The 22,575-nt window shown below is 44.3% G+C and overlaps 2 long non-coding RNA genes across 8 annotated transcripts in view; one reads left to right on the forward strand and one right to left on the reverse strand.

Annotated features, from left to right (window-relative positions):
* LOC108532609 (uncharacterized) overlaps positions 1-13,175 on the forward strand; it is a 32,680-nt gene extending 19,505 nt beyond the window's left edge. For 5 of the 7 annotated variants that reach the window (XR_001886492.1, XR_001886491.1, XR_001886496.1 and 2 more), the window contains one exon: positions 7,408-7,522. This is a non-coding gene — a long non-coding RNA (uncharacterized LOC108532609). Of the gene's footprint in view, positions 1-3,395; positions 3,541-7,407; positions 7,523-13,011 lie in introns of those variants that run through there. The other 2 variants (XR_001886493.1, XR_001886494.1) reach the window with 2 other exon arrangements.
* The window catches only part of LOC108532610 (uncharacterized), a 110,684-nt gene that overhangs the window by 8,272 nt on the left and 79,837 nt on the right, over positions 1-22,575 (reverse strand). The gene's annotated exons all lie outside the window — the stretch shown is intronic.

Consider the following 22,575-nt stretch of genomic DNA (forward strand, 5'->3'; position numbering starts at 1 on the left):
GGCCTAAACTAAAGAACTTCTGCACAGCAAAAGAAACTATCAGAGTGAGCAGGCAACCTACAGAATGGGAGAAAAGTTTTGCAATCTGTCCATCTGACAAAGGGCTAATATCTAAAATCTACAAAGAACTTAAACAAATTTACAAGAAAAAAACAACCCCATCAAAAAGTGGGCAAAGGATATGGACAGACACTTTTCAAAAGAAGACATTTATGCAGCCAACAAACATATGAAAAAATGCTCATTATCACTAGTCATTAGAGAAATGCAAATCAAAACCACAATGAGATACCATCTCTTGCCAGTTAGAATGGCAATATTAAGTCAGGAAACAACAGATGCTAGAAAGGATGTGGAGAAATAGGAATGCTTTTACACTGTTGGTGGGAGTGTAAAGTAGTTCAACCATTGTGGAAGACAGTGTGGCAATTCCTCAAAATACCATTTGACCCTGCAATCCCATTACTGGATCAAAGGATTGTAAACTATTCTACTATAAAGACACGTGCATGTGTATGTTTATTGTGGCACTATTCACAATAGCAAAAACTTGGAACCAACCCAAATGTCCATCAATGATAGACTGGATAAAGAAAATGTGGCACATATACACCATGGAAAACTATGCAGTCATAAAAAAGAATGAGTTCATGTCCTTTGCAGGGACATGGATGAAGCTAGAAACCATCATTCTCAGCAAACTAACACAAGAACAGAAAACCAAACATGACAAGGTCTCACTCATAAGTGGGAGTTGAACAATGAGAAGACATGGATACAGGGAGGGGAACATCACACACTGGGGCCTGGTGGGGGATGGCTAGGGGAGGGATAGCATTAGAAGAAATACTTAATGTGGGGGACAGGTTGATGGGTGCAGCAAACCACCATGACACGTGTATACCTATGTAACAAACCTGCACATTCTGCACATGTACCCCAGAACTTAAAGTATAATTAAAAAATAAAAACAGAAAGATAATGAATCCAACTCTTAGGAATGTTGTAAAGTTTAGATAATGCATCTACGATGCTCAGTGGATGATGTGGCATCTAGCATTTGCTCTATAAATGATGGCTAATATTAACTCATCAATAATAGCTACAATTAAACTGTTACTAACAATAACCTAAAGGATTATTGCCTAGAAAGTAATGTATGGAGTAATCGGGCAGGGGATGAGGGTAAAGAAGGAGTTAGCCAGCAAGGAAGGGGTTGACTATGGAACAAGTGATCAGGAGGCAGGAAGACCTTTGGAGAAACAGGAGGAGGGCCTGTGATTAGGCCAGCAATGGCAGAGTGGAGTCAGGCTGGGCCCCGAGCTGATGGCTAAGGCACTCTAGAAGCTGCTAGAGTATCTGTGGGGAAGCCTGGGATATAGAGGTGAGATAAGACGCCCAATTTTAAAAAATGTTTTTTAGTGACAGGATCTCATTCGGGCACCCAGACTGGAGTGCAGTGGCATGAACTCCTGGACTCAGATGTCCTCCCACCTCAACCTCCTGAGTAGCTGGAATTACAAGAATGAGTCATCATGCCTAGCTAATTTGTCTTTTGTAAAGACAAGGCCTCACTAGTCTTAAACTCACGGCCTCAAGCAATTCTCCTCCTTCAGCTTCCCAAAATGCTGGAATTACAGGCATTAGCTGCCACACCCAGCCCACGGCTCCCCATTTTTGACCTTCATCCCCATATCTTGGATGCAAGACGCCCAAAAAAGCAGCATGGCAATTATCCCGAAAATAGGCCACCCAGGACCAGTGCTCAGCCCCTGCCTTTGTTAAGATCTGATAGAGAGGGCTCAAAGGCAGGCCTCCCCTGGGCACTGCCAGCTACTGGGTCCTTCTAAGCTTTGGAATCCTCAAACCTGCCAAATGCAGTGTGGAGCAGCTTAAGGGCCACCTGTAGGTGAACTAGCCATGCATCATGGGCCTTAGTCTTTCTCTTTGACACCTCCATTGCTCCCAGGTAAGGCGTGCTCAGATCTGGCGTTTCCTCTAATAAAGCTGTATCCATTGCCATATGGTGAAAAGAATTCTGGCACCCCACAGCCACTTTCCTTATTGATGATGATGGTAATAATAATAATTTTATGGTACTTTTATTCAACATAAGCTACAAACAGAAAATAGTGCCTTCGATCAGCAAATGTGTCACACTTTTTTTCTGTCAGAGCCCCACACTTGCATACATACAATACACATATAGAGCTCACATTTAGTGTTCTCAATGATGCTGTAAGATAGTTGTCATTTTCCTCATTCTCAGGCAAGGCACCTGAGCCTTGTGGTGATGAAAGAGATTACTTAGATGATCAGAGACTGAGAAAGTGCTGATGTTGGGACACCCAGGGAGGTCTTATTGGAGCAGGGCTAGGCTCGAATCAGGGAAGGAAGCTGAGAACCTGGAATCCCAGGCTGAGCCTGGCCAAGTGTCCACCTACAGGGAGTTCCAGAGGTTAGGGCACTAAGTCCAAGAAGTTGTGAGCAGGAAACCAGAGTGAGAAGAGCTGGCCAAAATTGGTGAGATGGGGAGAATACATGAAGGCCTGATTAGAGATCAAGGTGAATTTGAAAAGCTAATGCAAAGAGAAAGTGAGATAACCAGAGACTGAGGAGACCCAGGATTTTCAGAGATGAGTTTCAGGCAGAATTCTCCCCGAATGCCACTGGTAAGACACTCTTATTAGGATGGGTTTGGTCCCTAAAGCAGATTGACATCACTGGACACTTTGACTCTAATTCCAGGCCAGTGCTATATCCCAAGATCCTTATCCTGAGGTTCACATGTGTATAGAATTTTGTGTCTGTGTGTTTGCAGATGTGTGTTCTCTTGGGAAGATGGTTCATAGCTTTTATTATGTAGTCAACGGGATCTTTGTGCTCTCCCACCTAAGCAACTCAGCTGCCTTCACCACATATGCTTGCCGCCAGCCCCTGACCAACTTCGTTCTGAAATTTCATGTCCTGCCCAATTGTTTCTAGTCCGGGAGGATTTTCTATGAGCCACTTTTCTAACTCACCTTCAATGAATTGATTAATTGATTGATAAGAACTTCTTTGGTGTCTAAACCAGTACTAAACACCACAATAAATATAGCAATTACTTAAGGCACAGTCCCACCCCCAAGATTCCCCTTAAGATCTGGGCTTGGAGACAAGAGACAGCGTGAGGAGCTGACTAAAAGACAGCATAAAAGTCAGACATAGAGACATTACCGGTCAGAAGAGGAGAGATGAGTGAGATGTGGGTTACCAGATGGCCACACGTGTTGGCTGTGGTCAGGTGGGAAAAGACTGTGACCTTGGACCCAGACCATCTGGGTTTTAGTTCTCACTACCACCTGCTGCACACTGTTGGGTGAAGGATTAATGTCTCTCATTTGCAAAAATAGGGATCAGAGCATTTATGCTGTCGGTGTTGTTACCAACACAATGGAGGTTTATTTAAGTTCATGTGGGTGCAAATGCCACGTGAGTGCAAGTGCCTAGGTGAGGCAAATAGTCCACGATGCTCCAAGCTCATCATGAGCACCACAGGTATTTATTTTAAAAGTATATATTGTTGGATTTTCCTATCTATGAATGTCTTATACATTGAATCACATTTTGCAATCTTCTTCCATCCCAAGTATATTGTAATGGTCACCTATGTTAATAGAGGGAGTTCTGGTTAATTCTTTTGCACTTACTATACATTGCCACACTGTATTTATACCTTCTTTTGTTGGTAGATTTTCCCTCAAAATATTTACTATTATAAATATTTCTGTTATAATCATCCTTGCAGATGTGCAAGAGTTTCTCCTGAAGTGGATTTGCTGGCTGGTAGAGTATTTGCATTTTATGCTTTGTCAGAAAACCACATTATTTTCCAAGTACTTGGACTAATTTACACTGTCATCTCTAGTGTATGAAAATTCCATTGCCTTGCTGATATTTGATATTGTCAGACTCAGGAAATTCTGCGTCTGATTTTGATGGCACTAAATAGTAGATGGTTGTCATTTCCATTCCTCTAATAACTATTGTGAATCAGTGTTGTTATGTTAAATGCCTCGTGATATCTTTGTCCTGATTTCTTATTGATTCATAAAAGTTCTTTATATATTCTGAATACTAACCCTTTCTGTTTATGTAGCAAACATCTTCTCACAGTTTTGGCTTGTTTTTTGAATTTCTTTATGGTCTCTTGATGAACACCTATAATTCTTGAAATGAATTACTATTTAAGGCAAGGCTATGAAGACCCAGCTTGTTGGTTACTTAATAGACTTTGATAATAAATGAGAACATCAAGGATGGTAGGGTGGGCTGAATACATATGACTTAGAGAAAGAAAATGACAAGCTCAGTCCTTTAAACTCTCATTCAAGGTAACGTCAGGAAACCAGATGTTTCTATAATTGCACTAAAATATTATCTCATCGACCATAGCTATTAACCAAGGTACCTAAAAATTCATTGCAAAATTTGATCTTGTAGCTTGAGAATTACTACACAAATTGAATTTATGACTCTCCTAAATTTCTTATGTAAAAGTGAGGGCACTGATTAAGGAAGAAAGGGATGTGAGCATTGGCAGGTGGATATTTTGGTAAATTTGGATGAACTTAAGCCAAGATGCTCCCTCCTTAAAAAATTCCACTTACCAGCAGAAGCAGCCCATCTTTCTCTACCAAAAACATCAGCCTATCCTTGCTTAAAGGTCAGCTAAAAACCCCAACTGAAGCAGTAACCTTGCATAGGTGGACTGATGTCTTTTAAGACCCACCTTCACCACTCCCAATTGCCTACAGGGCTCAGGGAAATGGTTATTTTACATAGTGAACGAATTGCAAGGTCGAGCTAATTCAAACGATAAAAAAATAAACGAGGAGTATGTGTGGCAATAGATTTCAGGAGTGCCAGATCAGAGAAAAAGAAACACTGTGTAGAATCGGGTCAAATGTATTGATATGAGTGCACTTAATGAAGATTATAGATTTGGTGTGTTAGTTAGAACAGCTGAGAAGTGCCCTAACAGTGTGCTTGGAAGGTTGATTGCAACTTGAAATCAGCAAACTACAGTGAATGATGAAGCCACATTTCTTTGATATAATACAGAGGAAGAAATCCAACCTCTGCAAAGACATGGGCAAACTGGAGTGGATGTGTCGTATGTGAGACCCACTTATCCTCACTCTAATATCTCCCTGGAGGGCTCAGAGGACACTTTCTTCACCAAAAAGCAAACAAATAAATAAAAACCAAATACCAACAATAAAACAAAACAAAACAAACAAACTGGGAAATAGATTGGTGAAGGAGAAGCCAGCCTCCTTGAAGAGCTCTATAGGGCCTGTTCTCTGTAGGAAGGATGGGTCATGGTAGATGGTTCTGTAATTTTGGTGGAGATGGTAGTACCCAGCAGTGGTAGAAGCCAAGGGGCAGCCCTTAACCAACAAAACCACAATGGGCACCTTTGCTGAAAAAAAAATGCAATAGGGCCTAAAAAGCAGCTAATATCAATGAACATTTATTAAGCATTTATAATACACTAGGCATTGTAAAAAATGCTTTCTGTACATCCTCATTGCATTGTCACAGTGACAATGAGAGGGAAGTGCTACAGTATTTTCCCATTTTACAGATGAAGCTCTTGGGGCTCAGAGACATTAAATAACTTGCCCTCTCTCACCAAAGAAGGTGGGAGAGGGCAAGTTATGTTAAATAACCTTCTTTGGTGGGAGAGGGCAAGGTATTTAACATCTCTAAGTTTGACTTATGGTAATCATAATGGGTAGACTCATAACGGGTAGACTTCAAAGGAGTCTTTGGTAGAACCTAATTGATTTGTGGAATGCTTAGTAATGAAATTAGTTTGTTACTAACTCAGTCTCTAGGGCTGAAAGTGATGTTTTACTTGACATAAATAATTGAAAAAGTTCCAAGACTGATGACCCAAATCTTGGCACCAAAAGTTGTGGCCCTTCACCTAATTCTAAGAACTGAGGCAGTTCACCAACCCAGAGGCTCTTGATTAAAGGAGAGACTAGGTGACTCTAAGGAAGGACTCTACATCCCCGATGTGAGTTTATGCTGCGTATTTGTTTTCCTAAACTTCACCCACAGAGACCTATAGCCATTTATCATGATTCATATGCCTGGAAGAAAGGGAACTAACCAGTCTTTGGTGAGGTAGATTACTAAATATTCGCTGAGACCTGACACTAATCCCTAATCCCCGAAGATCACAGATATTACTATAGTCTACCAATTGGAGCAAAGCCTGATGGAGATCAGAGGCCACCCCACACAGCATGGGTGTGGCCCATCTTACACTGAGGGTGAGATCACTCAATGTCTTGGCTCTGTGTGGAGGTCTCTAACTCAACTCCCCCAGCCCCTTGCATGGATCCAGATTTTGTCTCTTGCCTCTGTACAACTACGGAAATAGAGGTTCCAATCACTGGGGATTGGCAAAAGCCCAAGACTTTAGTATAGCTTCACAACTGCTGTAGGTGAGGTCTTTAGCTGGTCTTTAAGCAAGGATAAGCTGGTGTTTGGGGTGGAGGAGAATGGGCTGCCTCTGCTGGCAAGTGAACTTTTTCAGGGAGGGAGCATCACTGTACTTACATTCATCCAAATTGACCAAAGTGTCCTCCTTCCAATTCTCAGATTTGTGTTTTTACTTCATTTTTTACTTCTAGGGATTTCGCTTTTTCTCTTGTCAATTCAGCGCATGCATTAAAAAATATGGTTACTTTTTTCAATTTTATCAGCACTTCTAGATGCTTACAAAGAGGAGGAATTATATTACCTACTCTGGGAAAATTTTTTTTTGTCATAGTATCAACAGCACTTAGCACTTTTGATTTGTGCCATAAGTAGATACATACATATGTTTTCCATTCTACCAGATGCTAAGTTCCTAGTGCAGGTCAGGGACTGACTGTCTCCTTTATTATTATTATTATTTTATGAGCTCAGTTCAACAAACACATAGGGAATGCTTACTCTGTGTTAGGCACCATGCTGGGTGCTGAGGAAGCAAGCCCGGGGTTCTTGTATTTAATGTTTTCTGTAAGAACAACTCTCTAGCTAGCACCCTCCATTTACTGGGATCTCTCTGTGCTAAGTGCTGAAACATCCCCTGCACATTCTGTGATTTTTCCTATGCTGCTTTTTCACACCTGAAATACCTTCTTCTCCACCCTTTTCCTAGCCTACTGCTACCTGCTTTTGAAGGATACTAAGTCCCACCGTTTTCATGAATCTTACTCTATATTGAATATTAGAGAGGCTCTGTCTCTTCTCTTTCTTTGAATATAATATTGCCATTTGTGCTGATTGATGTAAAATGTGAGTACTTATTTCTTCATGTAATTTAATATTGTCAACCTCCCCACTCCGATTCCCTGCTAGATTTCAAGCTCCCTGAAGATGAAGGCTGAATCCTGCACCTCACTTGTATCCTCCATGGCTCATTGAACAAGTGCTGGCTACACAGAGACTGCTCAATAAATATTGAATAATTCACGAGGGACTCAATAAATAACGATTGCTTAATTGATTAGCTCCGTCAATAAATCTTGCTTTGAACAGAGGTACAGCCATTGAAGATACTCAAAAGGCAACCTGGGTCACTGTGCCTCCAGATAGGGGAAAGCTCCGTGAATATAAGGTCTGGTGGGAGAAGGCAAGTTATTTAACCTCTCTAAGCCCCAGGAGCTTCATCTGTGAAATGGGAAAGTACTGTAGTGCTTCCCTCTCATTGTCACTGTGACAATGCAATGAGGATGATGCACAGAAGGCATTTATCACACTGCCTAGTCCATTATAAATGCTTAAAAAATATTAATTGATATTAGCTACTCATTGATCTTAAGAACTGGATTGAAAGAAACACCATAAGAAAAATTTCTTTCTGTGGCCATAGTTACCCAACAGCTTCATGTTTTAGAAGCATTGTACCACTTTACTCCCCTAATATTCTTGTGAGGTCACCAAGAGTGTAAGTAGTCTGTACAAGTGAGTGGGTCAAAGGGTCATTTGGAGACTGTCATTAACTCCTGATACATGGTCCCTTCTGTGACCCTGACTGTGATGGGAAGGGTCAGGGAAGGAGTGGTAGATGCATTGACACATCTCGTTGTTCCATACACATGTCCTAAGAACTTACTAGGTACCAGGCACTGTGCTGGACACCAGGATTTCAGCTGTAAAAGTACAGTCAAAGTCCTTACAAACCATAGAAAGGGGCCATCAGGAGCTATGGATGCTCATGACCAGAGCCCGTTACTGTCTGTTGGAGGAGAGGCTGTCAAGAAAGACTTCCTAGAGGAAGTGACACTTGGGATGAGACCAAATAGATGAGATGGGAGTGATGTGGGACCCCCCACAGCAGCTGCCATAGGGGTGTAAGATGGAGAAGACAGTGTGTCCATGGCTGCATCAGACCCAGACTGGGGACTAAGCTACAGTCATGGATGTTCTGGCTGTGCCTCCTGTGCAACGGAATCAGGAGGTCAGCAGCTCAAAGAAATGCGTCTACTCAGGATCTCTGCATTCCCTCTCTCTCCTTCCTGGGCCACTCAGCCACCTCCTGGGAGAGAGAATACAGAAAGCTGATTTCTCCCACCTAATGCTTGAAACGGGAGGGAAGAAGAGAAGGTGACTGCCTGGATCTCTTACTTGGGATGGAGTGTTGTCATGGAAACAACTTTTCACCCTAGGATTTTTGGGGGCTGTCAAGAAGTGACAACCAGAGCTGGGACACTGGCTGGAGAGGCCACGAAAGGCCATGAGAGGTGATTTCCCACCTGCCTTCTTCCTCCAGAGCTTACCACTTGCAGCAGTCTCTTCCACCCCACCCCCAACCCACATACATCCTCTCGTCACATAAACATCTCCTTCAGTGGTACCTACTGACTTTTAGCCTTCTAAACCAGAAAGAAAAACAGTGATGAGTTACCAGTCTACAGCATTTCACCCACATTTATCTCATTTAATACTCTTAACAACCTTGAAATTCATTCATTCATTCCTAGAACAAATATGTATCAAGGACCAACTCTATACCAGGTGTAAGCTTTATTATGCTGTTGTCATCTTATGAATGAGGGTATGGAGCATCAGAAAGGTTAAGTGACTTACCTTGGGTCACACACTGAGTAAATAATAAAGTCAATGAACAGATTATAGAGATCAAGTCGGCTGGGCTAACTTCAAATACTTTTTCCGCTATAGTGGAAAACACTTTTCAAATTAATTGGTCTTTGGATTATTCCATATGGAGTTTTTATGAAAAAAAAGAATAAATTCTGGGCATGCCAAGCAAACAATGGCTAACTGCTTTCATCAAAGAGTTCATTGGCAAATTACATTCATTGCCTATCTACCCTATTGGGAACCAAACAAAACAAAAATGTGAAGTCAAGTTCTTTGTCTTTCTTCAGTGCCTACTCCTATCACTCTTTCCAACAAAGGCTCTGATACTTACACAGAGGTATAAGCAACAAAAATACCTTGATCAAGACCAGCCTGGCCAACATGGTGAAACTCCATCTTTACTAAAAATACAAAAATCAGCTGGGTGTGGTGACAGGTGCCTATAATCCCAGCTACTCAGGAGGCTGAGGCAGGAGAATCACTTGAACCTGAAAGGCAGAGGTGCAGTGAGCTGAAATCACACCACTGCACTCCAGCCTGGGTGAGAGAGTGAGGCTCCATCTCAAAAAAAAAAAAAAAAAAAACTTTAAATGCTACCCCATCGTGGATGAGAATTGTGAGTATTATGTCCTGCAAGGGTGGGGCTAGAACACTTGCTGCTGTTCCCACAGTGGAGGTCTGCTTTTGCAAACTCAACAACAACGGAAAGCACCTGTTCAGTCTTAGGCATGGTAGAAATTTGTGGGGGAGGGAGAAATGCAGAACCCACAAGCCATGTTGTGTTGGAAGAGAAAGTAAAAAGTTTGAAACACCGTGGTGTCATAAAACCAGCCAGAAGAACTGATTTTGGGGATTAAGAGTGACTAAATTGTTGGCCGGACACAGTGGCTCATGCCTGTAATCCCAGCACTTTGGGAGGCTGAGGCGGGTGGATCACGAGATCAGGAGTTCAAGACCAGCCTGACCAACATGGTGAAACCCCGTCTCTCCTAAAAATACAAAAATTAGTCAACTGTGGTGGCACACGCCTGTAGTCCCAGCTACTCAAGAGACTCAAGCAAGAGAATTGCTTGAGCCCGGGAGGCAGAGGCTGCAGTGAGCTGAGATCACGCCACTGCACTCCATCCTGGGCGACAGAGCAAGACTTTGTCTCCAAAAAAAGAGTGACTACATTGTCACATTCGCTTTTTCCTTTTCTAACCCCCTCCATGCATGTGCAAACCCATTAGAAAAGCAACAAGCAGGACTGGTGAAGGAATCAGGGGGAAGGCTTCTCTCATACTCTGTCTCCCATATAGGAGCCTAGTCCCCGAGTTTTAAGTCTTACTGCTGCCACTTTCTGATTGAGTGTCTTTTAGTAATTTATACTCTGAGTCACAATTTTCTCATCTGCAGAATGAGTTTAATAATAGCAGCCTTGCAGAGTCATCATGAGGACCCAGTTTAACCATCTGCATATGAGACAGGAGCAGCCAGCACCATGGAACAAGGTTTGGAGGGAAAGAGGCCCTGCTCAGGACATGCCTCTACACACTGAGCTATGTGACCATCAGAAACTCACCACACCTCCAGCCTCATCCACCTCACTTTTCACACGAGAAAAGTAACAAACTTATGCTTTGTTGGAATCAAAGGCGGTAACAAGTAAATGTAATAATGCTGTTAAACTGTCAAGTCCTATTCAGATGAAAAGATACACCATCACCTTTCTCCTAAGCAGGGCATTATTCCTCCATGAATACCTACAATCAAGGTGTTCCCAGGCCCCACGTATGCACTGCCAGTGCCAGTGCTGGGGTATTACAAAGGAGCAGAAGTTGTGGGCCCCTCCCGGCTGGAGAATAACATTAAGGTAACCCTAAGCAGGATGTGAGGACGGTTTAGACTGCACTGTCTTAGTGACTTGCTGGGGTAAGGAGGAGGCACAGGATATGGGAAAGACCTGTAGATGAGGCCATGGAGGAGCTGAGGCTGTGACGGATCCAGGAGGATGAGCATCCTGAGTGTCCCGGCCTGAATGCCTCCAGAGGCAGACAAAGACTGGGCAAAAGGAGTTCGCATGAGAGATGCGCAGATGTTCTCATCAAGCCCAAGGGAGAGTAAGAATGTGAGTCAGGACAGGCAGCAAGGCCCAGAAAGCGTCCATTGTTGTGCAAGTCATCCCTGTTTGCAACTGGGCTCAACCCTGCCGAGGGGCCAGGAAGCTGCGGTGTATATCTACCCATTCCAGTGCCCCATAGAATTGACAGTGCTTCCTGCCAGGAGCTTTCTGACATTCCCTTGGCCGGAGAATGTCCTCAGGCCAAGAGACATAGAGAGCTGAGGACTGCAGGCTGGTAGGCTGAGGGGATACGAATGGGGCACCGGTAGCATCTGCTAGCTTTGGCAGATGGGAGCTAGGGCCACTCCATGCTAAGGGACAGCATGAACAAAAGGAAGAAGATGGGTTCAATGAGGAGCTCGCCACGCTTTGCTCCAGAGGGAGAGAGTATTTGAAATTGGGACTATTGACAGAAATCACCAAATATATGAGGGGCAGCAAGGAAACTCTAAGAGGGTAAAGTGGGCAGCAGTGTGGAGCTGCTGGGCACCACTGATGGTGGGAGGTGTTACAGAGGGAAATGCCTCTTGTTCTGGGGTGATGAGCTTTTTGCAGCACCGGCTGGGGCCTGCAGTTGGACAGTGGTGACTGGATGAGTGGCCAGGCATGGTTCCACTCAATGCTGGTCAATGAACTCTCCCCTGGCTGTTTGCAAAGCTCAGGCCCACAGCTCACTGTGGAACTGGAAGTGCCATAGCACCCACCCTTGCCGCCAAGCCATGCCCCACTTCTGCTGCTAAATGGAGAAAGGACAGAGCCTACATTAGAAACCAGAGACCTGACAAAGTGGGCGGGACAGGAGGTTCCTGGCAAGCAGACAGACAGAACTACAGAATGCCACGAGAGAAAGGAAGGTGGTTGGTCTTTCGGTCAGAAGCGCCGGCTGGACGTGGAACACTGCTACAGTGACTGGCGCAGCCACCACTATGAGCAGCAACTCTCCCAGACCCTCCTTCACCTGCAACTCATCCCAGTGGCTGCTCCTCTTGAATGGCCGGGGCGAGAGGGATACTGCATGCGATGGGACTGATAAACCGATTCAAATAGCATTAGACTCACTCACCGATACTGTCTTATTGAAACACATTGCTCATTTATTCCCCTTCATCAGCCTTTGAGACACAGTCATTATTTTCCAGATGAGCTAAGGGAAGCCCGGAGAGATCAAGTGACCTGCTCAAGGGTATTTGGCTGCTGGGGGCTGAACCCTCTCATTGCAACCAGGTTCATTTGGCTCCAAGTCCTGTATGCTCTTTATGAAGTCATAGCAAGGCCTGGACTAGGGTGAGAAAGGACAGGTGTCTATGAGGCGGGACTTAAGGAGGCGCTGGCCCTCAGGGGCACGCGAGGGCAGGGTGAGCACCTGAGAGTGAGGGCCTCCTTAAAGTCTGCGGTCCGGGGTCCTTTAGTCCCCTAATCCCAGAGCAGAAGAGAAAGCCTTCAAAGCTAGCTGCTGCCTGAAGAGCCTCAGACTTACTCCCCTGGGGGCAGCAAAGCAGTTTTCTTTACCCGCAGGGCCCTGGAGTGCTGACTGGGAGATGGGGCTGTCAGACTCATGGGGAAGAATAGCACATTTGCTACAAACTCATTCAGCTTAGTTTTACCCTGTGGCTGCCTGTGTAGTATCATTTGTGACACCAGGAATGTGTTCCATACCAACTGAATAGCTTCTCTTCCCATTCATGCCAGTGCCTGGAACTATACAATCATTCATTCATTCATTCATTCATTCATTCGTAGCCTTCCTCTTTATATAGGCTTAGAGAGCCACTACGTGAAGCCAAGCCTTATGTCATGCAGCAGAGATACTGAGGTGAGGCTGAAGAAAACACACGGGTCTCTCCTTTCGTGGACTCCAATGACATGGTAATTCGAAGTCATTCGCAGATTGCTCCCAGCAAGTGGAAAGCAGTGAGAACTCTGAACCAAGCCTTCTCTGGACTTCAGGGAAGTCCCTCTAAGGTGTCTAAACTGGAACTCCACTGCCTCTTGTATGTCTACCCTGCAGTTCCTCCATTTAAGGGTTTCTGGGAACATTAAAATATATAGTGTGAGTGGATTTGGCCCTCTCTGAGCCTGAGAGAGTAGGTGTGCAGTAAAAGTTAAGGCTTGCTAGCTAGGAGTCTTATGGCTCCTTATAGGGCTGAGACTTGACCCTGTGACTCCAGTCTAGGGTTATGTAAGGATGTGGCTGACCTCAGAGGAGTCCACGGGAACTATAGCTGTGCATCCGGAACCCATTTATTTGCTGACACTTCTCATTTCCTTTCAGAACAAACCTACATTCCTAGGCCTATACTTTTCTTGAGAAAATGGGTTTATTATAAGTCACTCGATAAAACACCCTACCATGGCTTCCCAGTACAAACCCTAGTTTCAATTAAGTCTTATTTTCTTGCTTCCTGAACTGATGATCCCCAAATCTATCTATCTGTTCATTAGGATCACCTGAAGACCTATTAAAATGTCCAACGTCCAGGCCACACCCCAGACCAATTAAATCAATTACTGAGGCTAAGATCAATATGTTTTTAAGCTTCCCAGTCGGAATTGGAATTTCAACCGCTGGTCAGTTTCTCCTACGCACACAGGTTGATATGGGCGCGATTGTGGGGCTGGTGTTGCCATCTCTCCCTCCCTCTTAAACTTCTCCTACTAGAGCTACAATACCTGTAGGCCCTTGGATAGCTGTGCTTTTCGAATTCTTACCCTTCCACTGTTCTACCTCTTTTATTCAAGGCAGCCTTTCATACGTGCATTTATTCTTTCATTCACTTACAAGAATATACTGAATATGGATTCTAGGAACTAGGAATGAATTGTTGACCTTGGGCTAGTGTGAGAACATTTGAATGGTTCTTCGTGGTGACCCCCTCCCCTGCCCCCATAAAAGCCTCTCTCCTTCCTTCCAGTCCATTGATGCATGGGCCCAGGCAGTGCCAACCGTTTCCTTGCTTGTAGTCAGTGTCCCGCCTACCAAGTAATGCCTGCCTTCCCCTCCTGTTGGAGGGTGTAGTCATCCGTTTTCACACTGCCAATGAAGACATATCCCAGACTGGGTAATTTATAAAGAAAAAGAGGTTTAATGGACTCACAGTTCCACATGGCTGGGGAGGCCTCACAATCATGGTGGAAGGTAAGGAGGAGCAAAGTCATGTCTTACATGGTGGCAGGCAAGAGAGACAGAGAGCCAAGTGAAAGGGGAAATCCCTTACAAAACCATCAGACCTCGTCAGACTTATTCACTACCATGAGAGCAGTACGGGGGAAACTGCCCCCATGATTCAATTATCTCCACCAGGTCCCTCCCACAGCATATAGGAATTATAAGAGCTACAATTCAAGATGAGATTTGGGTGGGGCACAGCCAAACCGTATCAGAGGGTCCAAATGCAACTCTTCTAGAGTTAACTACCAATTCCCAAAACCTCTTGGCTGTTTGTTTCACAGAGATATATTTTTGAGGTCATAGTAAAAAATAATTTTAAAAACATGCCCTGAGAAGTCTGGGTTCCTGAAATGGAGGGGGTGAATCCTTCAGCCCTAGTAGCCCTGAATGAGTCCTGTCTTCTGAACTTGACTCCAAGCCTCCCTAACGGCAGCAGTGATTTCCAGTCCTCAAATGACACAGTCAAAACTCTCGCTAGATGCTTGTTGAGTGAAATTTAACAGATCATGTGTTGATTGGAGAAAAGGAGGGAAGAAGAAAGGAGAAGAGAACAGGAGGGGGAGGAAAAGGGAGGAGACAGGGAATAAGCCAGAGAGGAGAGAGACAAAGACACACAGATTGCAACCGATATTGAGATCCTACCAGTCCTGCCCATGGCCTTGTGGAGGACAGAGGAATGGGGCATCTGAGCTCACACTGCCAATTTGAACTGTTCTGCCCTAGCCTCCCTCCCTACCCACTTGAGAGCATTGGGAAGCTGCCCCATGAAGGCTTTATACAAAGCAACACCATAGTAACTGTTTTCTCCACTAAAAGATGCCTATGCAGTGAAGCTCTGCACTTTTGTCTGCCGTCTCAGCAACTGGGAGAGTCTTCCACTCTCTCCAGCAAACCACTCGCCGGCCACCGAATGACTGTATCTCATATTGTCACGACTGTCATTACCAGCATTAGTATTTTCTTTGTTCTTTCGCACTTCCCTGGCTCTGCTGGTCTAAAATGGGCTTTCCGTGACTTTAATTGGCTACCATCAGCATTGAGCTCAGTGAGGCAGTCACAGAGTTCATTTGACTAAGGCACAAGGAGAGACGAAGTCTGAACAACTTGCTCAGGGTCTCCACTCCAGAGTCCTGCAGATGAGGGCTCACACTCCCTAAGTTTACTATCCTTTCCTCAACCCCCATCTTGTCCTTCCCCAAGGGGGAAATCTCCTCTACAGTTATCACACTAGGTGAAATTATACCTCCTTGAATTGTAAGCCCAGGCATCTGTGTGTCAAAGCAGAGAGGAAATCTCTGTGTCTTGGAGGGGTGTGAGGGGCTGGCCTGGGTGAGCAGATGGACAGAACTGAGCTGCCAGTTTCCATGTCAACAATGGCAAGTCCATGAGGAATTTCTGTAGAATTAGATATATTGCTGGACGTGAATAATTAAGGATTCTGATGTGGTCAGGTAGATTAATGTCCCTCTGAAAGCTCCGGATCAATGTTGGAAGGGAAAAAAATTAAAGACATGCATAATTTAAAAAAAACCATCAGAAACTTTGCTTGACATGATGACATTACTGATTTTTTTATGATCTTCTCAAATATACTCTATAACCGTTATTAATTTAGTATCGTTAATAGCTCATCCTTCAAATGTCAGGCAAGAGCCAAAGCTGAACAACAGAACTATTTAGGGCTGGAAAACGTCCAGGGAGGAGAGGCGGAAAGCTCTAGGAACACGAGGCCCTGGGCTGCCTCCAGCTTCCCGAGAAACTCCCAGCCCAGCTCTCTGTTGCTGTGACTTCTCCTTCTTGGGCTACTTTGTTTATGGTTCACAAAGATGGCCAACTCTGCCCTGTTCACTAGGCATCTGCCACCTTGGCTTGCCTGGCCTTATGCACAGAGTAATGCCAGGGATCCAGTGTGGGAGAATGTTGAGGTGCTCCAATAAGTCTCTCCTCTGAAATAAAGACCTCTTGATGGTGCCGATACCCAAGTGCTCATGATCAGGTGCGGCATCATGTTGGGTTAAGTATCACCTTCTCATAGCCAGATGTCTCTGAAAATGCAGGTGCTTCTGCAGAGGACAGTATACTAATACAATATACTAATATTATTTGTAAGGAATGTTTACAGGATGCTTACTATGTACCAGGCACTGTTCTAAGTACTTTACATGCATTATCGCATTTAATCCTCATAGCAACCAAGAATATTATTACTTCCAATGTTATGTATAGAAAAATAGATTTAAAGATACTAAGTAACTTAACTGGGGTCACACAGCTAGTAAGTGTTGGAGCTAGAACTCAAACTGGGTCTGACACCAGCAGCTGCATCTTTAGCCACTTTGTTACATCTGTCATCCTGGTAGATTCCTGATGTATTAATCAAGTGACACTGGATTTATCCACAAAGAAGAAAGCACCTTGCTCTTCCAGAAAGAAGGGGAGCTAAAAGTGGTGAAGTTGTGAGTGGGTAAGGAACGAGTTACTGGACAGAGGTGAAAGAAACATTTTCCCCAGCAACAGTCTCATCTCCTCTAAACGACTCTGGAGGGGAGGGGCTCACGTGTCACCCCACTGGGCCCCTGAAGTGGCTCAGAAGACCCAGCCTCCTGGATGATTCTTAGTAAGAAAGGTTGGAAGCATATGTTCTTCAAAGACTAGAGGAGACTGAAAAGTCCCCCAAAATTCCAAACCTTTCAACCTAGAGTAGACTTGACCCTAGAGAGCCAAGGTGGGGCATGCCAGGAACAGATTTCTTAAGGGACAGCAGCTTGGGAAACAGAGCTAGCTTGAAATCAGAAGCCTTAGATTGAGGCGTTGATGTTGGACAAGCTTGCTTGCTCTCTCTCCCTCCCTCTCTCCCTCAGATTTTGCATCATAAAGTGAGAGTATGGCCCTGAAGGCTTCTACCAAGCCTGTGTTCCTGTGACATGGAGTTTTCCTTAAAAGGACAAAGCATGACCATATCCCCAGGAAGCCTGGACCCTCAGGAGCCAGGGTGCAGAGATGTCTGAGAGAGAGCATAGTAGGAAGGTAGTGTCCTCACCATCGGGCCCTCAGCATGACTTGCCTCGCACAGTGGGATACCCAGCAGATTCTCCAAGGACCTCATAGTGCTGTGTTCTTATTTCTTTAAGGACTGTCTTTTCTTAGACAGTCCTTAAAAGAAAGGAAGGGATGGCTACTCCTACATTGAGCCAAAATACAGATTTAATTTATCTGCTCAGTTCAATTGCTCAGGAAAAGCAAATCCAGAGTTGTTTGACTGCTCTAATGAGTCTTCAGTATAAATGAGCGAGCGGGGTTGCCCATGTAGACACAGGCTGAACCAGCAGAGCACAGTTTGCTCAGCTGCCTGCAAAGGTGGCTGGATGTCTCCACAAATCACAGTGTACCTGTGCACATACACACACACAGGCACAGTTTCTTACTATTAAATTAGCCAAGTTGGATCTCAGCAGTGGGAAATCTGCATTTTAATACTGAATCAGTAATTAGTAGCCTAGACACTTAGTTCACTTTCCTTTGATTGGCTTTACGTAGATACAGAATGGACAGAGGTGTCCTTTCTTCCAACCAGCAAGCTGTCTCTCCCTCACCACCCCTCCTGCCCACCTCCTGAGAGTGAATATGTTCCTATCTCATTTGCATCCTATTATTAGTGCATTGAAGCTATAGTCACGTACAACCTCTTTATATTCACTTGAAAATTAAATTACAAAAGTTTTTCTACGTTGCAATTTATGTTCTGGTTGGAGCCGATTGTTTTTTGTATTCCGGCAAATATCACGGTCTCCAGGACTTAATGAATTCATAAGCATTGATTCCTAGGGGGAATAGTGTACATAGTATATTGGAAAATAGAGAAGCTCAGCCTAATGTCAAAATATTTTACTTTCTCCCACCCAAGCCTTACATACACTTGGGAAATTCTTGTGGACGCCAGGCAGCTTATGTCTGCAGGCACCTGTCAATACTGCCTGCTATACTGAGGGGTGCCTGCAAAAAGCTATGCCTTCTGAATATATCAAGCAATGGATGTTATAGAATCTAGATGTTTTTATGCAATCTGTTATTTTAGGACAAACCAATAATCAGCCTCAACCCCTACCTTGGCCACTCCCCAGTTCCTAAAAGCCACAGCCACTGCCTCCGTCCATGATGGAAGTCACACACTTGTAGCCGACTGACATATTTTGTATGTATTTTATGACTTTTTTTTCTTAAAAGCCAACATTTAAATATTTAGAGATTTCACCTAAAAATCCAAATTTTGACCTTCTTAAAAACGTCTGAAGTTCTGACAGCATTGAGTTCAGTGTGATGGCAGTCTAGAGGTGTGGAGTAACAGCAGTCAGCTTCCTTTAAACAGTATATGTCAGGAGACAGACTCTACAATTTGATCCTCACCACTTGTGGATAGCGGCCCAACAGGATTTGCCATTTTTTCAGAGAACGTGTATGCTTTTGTCTGCACAATCTCTATTAAAAGTGGGAAAACAAAAATAGACCCAGAAAGCAAAGATCTCAATCCAGGGGCAAGAATATATTTTTGAAGGAAGTGAAACAAAGTTGCTGCTTAATTTCCAAATAGAGTACTCAGGAATTTTTCCTGAACCTAGCTTACTTTACGTAAGGATGTCCTAGTCATTGTTTTATTACTTGCCTGGCCCCTGGAGACATTTGAATTTTAGACCCCTTGACCTTGGTGGTTTTTAGGGAAACCCTGTATCAGGCAGACCCTTTCAAGCTGACATAGCTCCCCATCTAGGGGTCTCAGTGTCAGCCACCCTTCCAGACCCCAGAGCCTCTGCCCTACTCCTTTGATGCTCTCAGGCTGCTATGGCACTTCCACCTCCCTAAGTCCAGACGCACCAGTGCTTGACATCAGGCTGAGATCTGGGCCTCCGCTGTCTGTAACGACTTGTCTGCCTCGTCCCTGAGTCCCTTGGTGTGAAATAATAAGAAATATATGTATATATTGGTCCCTGTCCAGTTCTTGACATATAGCTCCTAAAACTCTTATGTGTAGGGAAACTGGGAGATATTTTATTCTCATATTTGGCCTTTGGTCCCACATCCTGACACAGAGCTCCTAAGACCTTTGTAATTTCCCGAGAGACAGGAGCATCTAACACAGAGCCCCTGCATCCCTCGGAATTTCCTGGGTGATAGGAACATCTCTCGTTTTAATGAGGTGACTTCTGGTGGGTTCCTGGATAGCTTTGGGAACCAGCCATGTGATTAGAGGGTTGGAACTTTCGGTCCCACACCTCCAACCTCTGGGGAGGGAAGAAGGGCTGAATGTTGAATTGCTCACCAATGGCCAATGATTTACGCAATCATGCTTACATAATAAAGCCTCCATCAAAAACTAAAAGAACAAAATTCAGACAGCTTCTGGATTGCTGAATGCATGGAAGTTCCTAGAGGGTGGCACCCTTTGGATAGCTCCAAGGTGTGCAGGGAACTATCCACGTATCCATGGAAGCTCCATGCCCCCTCTCCCCTACCTCGCCCTGTGCATCTCTTCCATCTGACAGTCCATCTGTATCCTTTGTGATATCCTTTATAATAAATGAGTACACAGAAGTAAGGTGTTTGTTTACATTCTGTGAGCTATCCTAGCAAATTAATTGAACCTAAAGAGGAGAACTCTGATTTATAGCTGGTCAAACGGGGACTCACAACAGGCATGTGAAGTGGAGACAGTCTTGTGGAATTGAGCCCTTAACTTGTGGGAATGGATGCTGACTCCTGGTAGATAGTGTTAGAATTGGGCTTTTAGGACACCCACTTGAGGTCTATTGGAGAACTGCTTGGTAAACCCTGACACATCTGGTATCAGACTTGAAGTATTGTTTCCAGTGTTGAGTGCAAGAGTAGGAAAAATAGTTTAGTTATTCCTATCTCTTTCATTTGGTGACACCCTTAGATTGGTACTCATCACTTCCTCTTGGATTCAAAACCCTGCATTCTTGTCTCCTGGGTCATTACGGAGCTAATATTGCACATCTAACCTCTTAGCTTGTCCTAGTTCACTGTGCCTCCATTCCTCTACCTGTTGGGCATTGCCAAAAAATTACGTAAGGCAGAAATTCAGTGAGGGAAAGAAGGGCAATGTCCTGGAGACAGAAGGAAGCATCAAAGTCAAACCAGAGAGGCAAAGTTACTGGTATGGAGACTCTCCCAGGTAACCTGCAGAGCTCAGACTTCCTGCCTCTCTTTATGGTGCTCTCTCCATTATCTGGCATCCATCTGTGCTCATGTGGACAATATTTGTGCATAAGCATTTTTAACAAGACCATCTGCTGCCCTTGAAACTCACATCACAGGGCCCATGCTGTAGGAAAGGCTCTTTAGCTAGCAATGATGGTGTCCAGGACAATTCTATGTTTTACCATACTTGGAGCCATTGAGAGGGACTTGCAGGACTGACCCATCTCATCTTTCTTTGCATTTTTCAAGAAATTGATGGGTAATCTAAAAGGTGTATGTTTACAGACCTGCAGTTATAGTATCAGAGTTTCCTCTATGTGGTGGAGATTATGGGTCTGAGACCTGAAAAGAAGTGATCCACTGAAAGGATTGGTTGTCTCAACTCCTGGTGCTGACTCAGAGAGGAGCCTCTGGGCTGACTTAACCTCTTTGCTGTGCACTCTCATTCTGTCTCCACCTAAACAACATGGTAGACATCAGCAGTACTTCCCATAATTCCTGAACAGGAGGCTGTGTGCAACAGAGTTATCATAGGATATTCTGAGAAATAAACCTGTCAAGGCATAATTGCTCACTCATCTTAGCCCCATGCATCGTGGAAAAGAACACGTGCCAGAATTGGGAGTTTCTTTTTCTTCTTGTCTAGCACCATCTTGTCAGAAGCAGCAATTCCAGAGACAAAACCTGGGGAGATTTCAGCACCACTGGGTGTGCCTTCTGAACAGCAGGAGTGGGCTTCCAGCCGGAGCCCAGATGAAGGTTAACTACAGGACAATTTACCAGTAAGTGGGAGTGGTATTAGCAATTACATTCTGGCTGAGAGTGACTAACTGCTTCCGCCTGGGAAAGCAGATCCGGCCCCAAAGGAAGGTGAAGGTCATCCCTGCTCCAGGGTTAGAGCTACAGGTACGGCTGCTCCACAATGCCACACATGGTTCTTGCTGCAAGGTCTTTTGCAAAGAACACTGACTGCCTACATCTCTTGTCTGGGATGCAGTTCTCTTTCTCCCCATTCTCCTAGTTTTGTTTTGTTTGCTTTTCCTGATTTCTAACATCTGACCTTGTCTGTGCTACCTTCTGCATCTCTCTTTGTCTTACTGAGTCCCCTGGCATATTTCCTCCCTCCTATCTGTCATGGACATGTGAACTAGTGCTGGCCAATAAGGTAGAAGTGAGTATCTCCAGGCTGTACTTCCTGTAAGTCTGTTGTATTATATATGTACCTATCAATATATTTGTATATACAAATAGGTATACAACAGCTGACTCAGCTGACACATAACTTTTGCCTTATTCTTACCCCTTCTTCCTGACCAGAATGGACAAGAGATTCCCAAGGATGCAGCATTCATATTCTGGCCTCCAAAGAGAGACACACGAAAAGGATGCCAGGGCAGAATAATAAAAGGAGCCAGGCACCTACAGGGCATTATGGACTGTTCAGTCAGTCCTGGACTTTCACCTGAGATTTACTGTAAGGTGAAAAAAATAGCCTCTATCTTGTTAAGCTACTGCTGTTGGCTTTCTGTTATTTGCAGCTAAACTCAGTCCTAACAGATACATAAATCCTTTTCATTTTTCCAAAGGGTCTTCAGAAATACTGCCTTGGGTATCTAACTATTACTGACTGAATCGTGCCCCTCTAGAATTCATATGTTCAAGTCCTAACCCCTGATAAGGGAATGTGACCATGTTTGGATATAGGGTCTTTAGAAAGGAAATTACATTGAAATGAGCTCATGAGGGTGGTTCCTAATCCAGTGTGATTGGTGTCCTTATGAAATGAGGAAACTGGAGCACAGACACATCCAGAGAGGGAAAATGATATAAAGAGACATAGGGAAAAGATAGTCCCTCAGAAGAAACCAACCCTGCCAACACCTTGATCTCTGACTTCCAGCCTCCAGAATCACAAGGAAGGTAAACTTCTGTTGTTTAA

Source organism: Rhinopithecus bieti, unplaced genomic scaffold (assembly GCF_001698545.2).
Source record: "Rhinopithecus bieti isolate Rb0 unplaced genomic scaffold, ASM169854v2 scaffold_9383, whole genome shotgun sequence".
NCBI classification, from domain to species: domain Eukaryota; kingdom Metazoa; phylum Chordata; class Mammalia; order Primates; family Cercopithecidae; genus Rhinopithecus; species Rhinopithecus bieti.